This window comes from Rattus norvegicus, chromosome 15 (genome assembly GCF_036323735.1).
Source record: "Rattus norvegicus strain BN/NHsdMcwi chromosome 15, GRCr8, whole genome shotgun sequence".
Taxonomy (NCBI): domain Eukaryota; kingdom Metazoa; phylum Chordata; class Mammalia; order Rodentia; family Muridae; genus Rattus; species Rattus norvegicus.
This window is the reverse complement of record NC_086033.1, coordinates 54297679-54305202: the sequence shown is the minus strand read 5'-3', so window position 1 is coordinate 54305202 and position 7524 is coordinate 54297679. Positions and strand designations below refer to the sequence as shown.

Below are 7524 nucleotides of genomic sequence, written 5' to 3'. Positions count from 1 at the left end.
TCCCCCTGCTGCCCGAATAGACTTGTTTTTCTAAGCTGGATTATAAGTGCTTCTAGGGAAAGCTTTCTCTCTTGTATTTCTTACGTTTTCCCTAAGTGTCCCCCAAGCCCCTGTTATGCCACTTCAAGGAGTTATGCTAACATAACTCTCTGCCTGAAGAAAGTTGTAATGTAGTATCCTCAATAATGCAGCACTGTCCCGTCTCCTAACATATATCTTGTTGTGATAGTAAGAAGGGAAGGGAAAGGTGAAGGGACTTCGTCTAACTCACTTAAACCCACGCTCTTTCTGAAGGGTTGGAATTCCTATCCAGTCATTTCTCTTCATAGTTCACAATGGGCTAACATAGTTGCCCTTGTCCTTGTGATACGGGCTTTTTTTTTTTTCAGATGTTTTGTTTCTCTTTTTTATTTGTATCTGTGAAGAGGAGAATGAACATTAGTTAGATAATTATCTCAGTCCTGATTATTAACAAGAAGTCTTTATAGATGTAGATGTATGTATTTATATAGACTCTAAAGGAAACATGAACTAAATAAGTCTGAACCCATTAGATATTTTTAAGGAAAAAAATCTATGAGAATTCTTAATGAAAAGGCAAATGTCTAAGACGTGATAAAGTAAAAATATCTTGATAACTAAAAAGAGCTCTTACTTTTCAGGCTCTCGGTATAGTCACATACATGTTTGAACGAATAATTTAAACACAGTACCATGTATCCCTATTATGTTGAGATCATTCAAAATGAACCAAGAAGATGAAACAATTGGACATTTCATATTGAAGGATGGTAAAATGCAATGCAATGCAATGCAGTTAATGACAGGTCCCTTAAAAATACTGCAAAGGGGCTACCATAGTAGTCCAGGTCCTTGAGTTTGGTCTCCATATTATGGGCATCTCAAGCCCTGTATGTCCAATACTACTGACTCAGTCAAATGAGTATGTCACAAACAAACAAACAAACAAACAAAGAAAGAAAAAGAAAGTGAAAGACCCTTCAAAATTCATCAAAGGTTGAAAACTAGCCTGGTATAAGAAAGAACGAGTCAAAGAGATCATATCCAGTGTCCTCACAACACCTTGATTTGACTGTCTTGCTTCAGTGTAACTAGACTTCTACATAAAGGTGACCAAACTCTATGTTTTAGATATGAAGATGGCCATCTTTGGCAGATGCTTCCCTTAGGCCCTCCCTCATTGTGGTCCTAGTTTTTATCCTTTGAGGTTAATTCTGCCTTGAAGATCCAGAAGTGGGTAGAATGGTACAGGGATCCTGAAGTCTCAGGGATGATATATTGTATTGGTTTTATGTGGTAGGATTCTTTGGCATTCTAATAAAACCTATGCACCCAATTCCAATAATAATTGTTCAAATGAATAAAGTAAAATGCCAAAGTGTACAGCACTTATCCTAAAATTCAGATAACAGAGACATGTGGTTGGAAGAAAGTCAAGGTTAAAAGGCCACCAACAAAGAAAGAGAAAGAGCTACAGAAAGAAGATGAGGTTTTCTCTGTAAAGAAGCCAGTTCCTCCCACTCACATCAAGCTACTCATGGAGCTGGGAGCCACTATGCAAGTATGCTCTGAGAGTTGTGGAAGAGACAGGTCAGTCTCTAGCAAGCCAATCCAAGACTGAATTCAGCATGCTACAGAGGAGGGGAGAACACAATGAGCTGTAGACACAGAGCCAGTAAAGGGATGTGGGAGCCTGGAAGGATTTGTAACACCCACCCTTTCCCACAACCCACAACCCACAACTGCTTAGAGGAGCAAAGAGTTCTGAACTTGGGAACTAGACTCAGAGAACAGAACAAGGAATTGAAATGTATGAAAAGAGCAAAGAGCAGAAGAATTTGGAACATGAAGCCACAGACATCCCAAGCAACCCAGGCTGTGGAGAATGTAGCCAAGTGTGTGCTAATAGAGTGTAAAGCTGACAGACACTCTATTTTCCCATGAACCTCGCTCTGACTCTCAACTTTCCTTACCCCAGCCATAAACCATAGCAATGAGGAATAGTAGAGATGGATTACAGGAAGTTGGGGGGTGGGGCTTGCTGCCCTTCAGGACAGATTGATAAAGGTAAACACAGGTTAGCTGACCTTCCGTGCTCTTCCTTGGAGCTCCAGACATAGAGAGCTCTGCCCAGACTTGTCTGAAAAGCATGAGATAGAGATATAACTTACAACCTGGGGAAATCAGGCATGAGAAACGGTCAGAAAATGGTCTTTGACCACAGAAACATTTTTTTCCTAAAAGGACGCTTACTTGTTTAGATTACCGAAACTATCAACCCTTCTTATTTATGAACTCTGGACTTTTAAAATAAATAATAATAATAAAAGACAATGTAAATTTCAGGCAGGAGAAACCATACCACCCCAACCAGAAAAAAAAAAAATCAGAATCAGGGTGGAAATGCAATATCCTTCATCTCATTGTATTGCCCATTTTTATTTTTACTATAGTAATCTTTAATTTTCATGTTTTTATTTACTTAAATATTAGTAGTTATACTTTTTAGTTATACTTTAATAATTCATTTGTTGTGTTGTAACTAGCTTCTGATTTCACAGGCTTTGATATCTGCTATCCCTTTCTCAGAATCTAGTATACAATACTTTTTCTATTTCTCCAGATACCTCTATCCATATTCTTTCTTAAACATTTCCCTTCCTTTATTCTTTTCCTATTCCATCCCTTCTTCACTACTTAGATATCTTACCTTAAGACAACAACAACACCCTATAAACCAGTGGGTCTCAGCCTTTCTAATGTTGCAACCTTTTAATACGGTTCCTCATATTGTGGTGTCCCCCAAAAATAAAATTATTTTGTTGTTACTTCATAATTATAATGTTACTAATGTTATGAACTTCAGTGTGTAAATATCTGTGTTTTCTGATGGTCTTAGGCAACCCCTGTGGATAGATCTGTCAACCCCAAAGGTATTGAAACCCAAAGGTAGAGAACCACTGCGGTATAAGCTAAATTTTCCAAACCAGTATCCCAGTGACTTTCTCTCTGAGCCTCATGGGGACAGAAGTGCCATCACCAACAGTTAACACCAGGACTACTATCAAACCACTGCATCTGCTCCTGCAGCTGGCTTCTCCTGAACATAAATCCAAATGAGGACAACTCACCCGAAGAACTAGCTTTCTTTCTCTTTCTTCCTTCCTTTCTTCCTCCCTTTCTTTCTTTCTTTCTTTCTTTCTTTCTTTCTTTCTTTCTTTCTTTTTTCCCTTCTTTCTTTCCTTCCTTCCTTCTTTCCTTCCTTCCTTCCTTTTTTTTCAGAATAAACTTTTTTTTTAAAACTTACAACACAATTCAAGGAGGCCAAACACTTGCCCAATAACCAACACTACAAGCCTCAGTAAACATCTACAGTTACATCTCTTTCACGGCCATTCTGAAGCAATTGAGCTGGTAGAAATAAGGGTCCATGCTTCTAACTATTAATTATACAGAACAAACTTTACATTTCTCCAGCTTGAATTTCTTGATTCGATTAAACCATTTGCAATCCTGCACTGCCGCAGCACCTCTCTGAAGCCCTCAGAGGGCTTGACATCGCCTTGGTTCTAAGCACACTCTAGAAACTGCTTGATCTCCAGAGAGCAAAATCCAGGAGACTGCTGGTCCTGCTGCAGCTGGGCTCCCTGAGGCTCCTGTTTAGTGATGTCAGGTTCCTCCTCTGCAGCCCCCAGTGATGGCATGACCCAGGGAGTGCCCACCGCAGAGCCCACAGCCACACGGGCTGCAGTGGAAGCCATCTGGGCCATCAGGCCTGGCTGCCAACGTGCAGCAGCAGGTGAGCCGGCTGCAGATGGGGCAGCTGCTGCTGGAGGCTGAGCTACAGGTGCTCTTCTGGGAGCAGCCCTCACCTGAGGGGCCCGGTTGGCCAGAGGAGTCGCCCGGGAAGTGCGGGTTCCTCTTCCACAACCTACATCCTTCTTCAGCATCCGGCTTGTAGTCTCAGTGTTCAGAGAAGACAAACTGGCCAGAAGAACTTTCAAATAAAACAAAACAAAACAACCAAAAAACAGTGGGGAGGAAAGGGGAAGAAATAAAAAACAAAAATATGAACATACATCCCAACAGACACAAAGAAACACAAAAATCATGAGACAGCATTTCATTATAGCATTCCTACAAGCTGGTAACTTCTCAATACTTGGAAACAAAGATAATTAGATATGAAATGACAGGAGAAGATTGGAGTTTCCTATTTTACAAAGACTTGAGAGCCATATATAGGACTAAAATAAGCAGATGAATAACAAAAATCAACATTAGGATCTACATTAGAAAATAAAGCAGATCGAATAGTAACATGGAAGGAAAAATTAAAAAACAACCATGGAAGAGGTGTTAGTTAAATAACTCTGTGGAGAAAGACACTTGCCATAAAGCCTGGTCACATGAGTTGGATCTATACAAGCCACATAGCAGAAGAAGAGAGCCAACTCTCGACAGGTGTCCTTTGATTTCCACATACTTCATGGCATAGGCACTCCCAAACACGTACATGCACATGTGTGCACAGAGTAAATATCTACATGCAAAATGAAATTTTTGAAAATGGAGAAAAAAGGGATAGTAAAGTTTCAAAGAGGAACCAAACAGAATTCTGAAAATGAAAGGGACAACAAATTAAATTCACACACACACACACACACACACACACACACACACACACACTCACACCAGAAATTATTTACCAGACAAGACCAAGCAGCACAGTAAAGGCCAAGATGATAATATAGACAGACACATTTAAAGAAAACCATTAACAAATAAGAACCAAACTCCTCTAATTCTTATGTTCAAGAGACCAAACCTAAGAACTCATTGGACAGAAGGTGCTAAGAAACAGCTTTAGAGCATAGAAAATTGATTCAATGAAATTATAGCTGAGAAATTCCAAGTCTCAACAATCTGAACACACAGGCAGTTAGAGCCCTGAAGAGGCATAACTAGAGAAGAACTCTGCATTATGTCATGGGCAAGATGTCAAAAATAAGGGCCAGCAAGATGGCTCAGCTGGCAGATGCACTTGTCCCAATCTCGGCAACCTGAGTGGTATCTGCAAGACCTACATGAGAGAACTGATTCCCATAAATCATCTTCCAACCCTCACACTTGCTTCATGGCAAGTTCATGTGCACACATATAGTCATGCACATGCAGAAAATAAACAAGTAATGTACTATTCTTTAAAATATAAAGCAAAGAACACCAAAAACCATAAAGGAAAAATATCAACTCACATACAAAGGCAGAAACATCAGCATAATGCTCACCCTTGGTGAGTGACTCCTAAAGCCAGGAAATCGTGGAAGGATATATCCCAAGGATATATGAAGGTAAGTAACTGTCAACCTGGATTGTGATACCCAGAAAAATCTCTCTGAAAATTAATGAAAGAAGAATACTTGAAGACAAATATATCCTAAGGCCACTCTTGATAAAGAAAGCTAGCACTTCAGAAGATATTCTGCAGAGAGCATGAAGAAAACATTTTACCCATGAGAAGACAGAAATGAACCCATTTCATGAGAGGAACAAAGTCACACATGAGGGTCAGTAAGAAATCAATCCTATCCAATAGGGAATTTCACACTGACACTGGAGGAAGAAAAGAACTACCAGTAACCTAACCCAGTAGACTAGCAGCCAGCAGAATCATAGTCAATAGTAAATACCTCCCAATAATACCCGAATTGCAAATGGACGTAACTCACCAATTACAAGATACACACTAGCTGACTTGATTAAACGACAAAGTCCAGGCCGGGTTGCTGGTGCACACGTTTAATCCCAGCACTTAGAATTCTCTGAGAGTTCAAGGTAAGCCTGGCGCATATATATGTATATGTATATGTATATGTGTATGTGTATGTGTATGTGTATGTGTATGTGTATGTGTATGTGTATGTGTATGTGTATGTGTATGTGCATGTATATATTTATTATTTCCAGGCCTTCATAATAAGACTTGTCTTATAAAAAGTTCAAATATGTTCTGTCTTCAAGATATTTAACTAAAAAGACAACAAGGTCTAAATGCCACGGCTGGAAAAAAAGGAATGCTGTATCCTGCTGAGATAGCAATTCTCATATCTGATAAGGTAGACTCGGAACAAAACTGCTTAGAAGATAAAGAGGACTACTATATATAGATATGGGGCACCATTCTCCAAGAAGATATAACAACTGTAAATATTTATGCACCAGATATATGAGCTCCCAACTGCACAAAACAAACACTAAAACATCACAGATGTCCAGCTACAGCAGTGGGAGCCTTTAATATTCTACCCACATATTTCCAAATTAAAAGTCATCAAGGAAACTTCAGGGCTAAATTATACCATACATAGATTAATTTGAGTTTAACAGGTGTCTTCAGAGGAGTCCGCCCAACAGATAGGGAATACATACAAGGAAATAAAGGAATGAAGAGCTCCTTTGATTATCAGACCATAGTGGAATAAAACTAGAAATCAGTAGCAAGAGAACCCTCACAAACTACACAAACAGGATTGAACTCTACACCTTCCAATGAACAGTAATCTTTGAAGAAAAATCATGAGAAAAATGAAAAAGTCCTGGAATCAAATTAAAATCCTCCACCAGCCTACTAGAGCCCTTGGGACAGCTATGGCAGTTGTAACATGAAACTCTGCAGATACTTTGTTTTTTAAAGTCAGATGGATCTCAAACAAATAATGTCATGACGTGTCAAAAAACTTGGAGGTGAGAATATAAACCAAATGCTGTAGATAGCAAGAAATAGAGATTGGGGGAAAATTAGAGAGGCAGAGGGGGCGGGGAGCAATGCATGGAGTCAGGTAAAGAGGCTGTTCTTTTTGAAAAATGGAACAAGATTGACAGACTCCTAGATAATCTACAGGGAGAGAGAGAGAGAGAGAGAGAGAGAGAGAGAGAGAGAGAGAGAGAGAACCAAATCAACAAAAATTATATATGAGAATGACAATCATTAGGGACTTCTTTGAAAGCCTCTATTTCAAAAATCTGGAAAACCTAAGAGAGAGATAAATTTCTAATGACTAAAAATTACAAAAATTAAATCCCACAGCAGGCAATGAGACTGAGAAGTCATTAAAATTCTCCTGGAAACAAAAAGAGGACACTTGGGATTATGGGGTTCTCTTCTGCACTCTTCTACACTTTTAAGTGGGAGCCAATGAGCCCTTCTCAAACTGTTGCCAGTTTGAGAAAGGGAGGGACACTACCAAACTCATTCTGCAAAGCCAGTGTCAGCCTGACACCAAACCAGATAAAGATATAAAACAAGGCTAGAGACCAAAGTCTTTTCCCAACAAAAAGTTGAAACTGAGTTCTAAAACATAAGAAAATTATAAATTAAGACCAAATTGGTTTCATCCCAGGGATGCAGATTATACAATCTTTAACATGTATTTAAAAATACAGTTCCCAAAGATGTGAAGCAATCTGTAACTAAATTATTACGAAGACAAACTGATAACC

The 7524-nt window shown here is 39.1% G+C and overlaps 1 long non-coding RNA gene across 1 annotated transcript in view; it reads right to left on the bottom strand.

Moving 5' to 3' along the window:
- The window catches only part of Chchd2l2-ps5 (coiled-coil-helix-coiled-coil-helix domain containing protein 2-like 2, pseudogene 5), a 30973-nt gene extending 27117 nt beyond the window's left edge, over positions 1-3856 (bottom strand). The window contains exons 1-2 of the long non-coding RNA XR_010058200.1: positions 2109-3856; positions 272-417 (exon numbers count right to left, since the gene is read on the bottom strand). This is a non-coding gene — a long non-coding RNA (coiled-coil-helix-coiled-coil-helix domain containing protein 2-like 2, pseudogene 5). The remainder of the gene's footprint in view (positions 1-271; positions 418-2108) is intronic.
- Positions 3857-7524: the final 3668 nt, after the last annotated feature.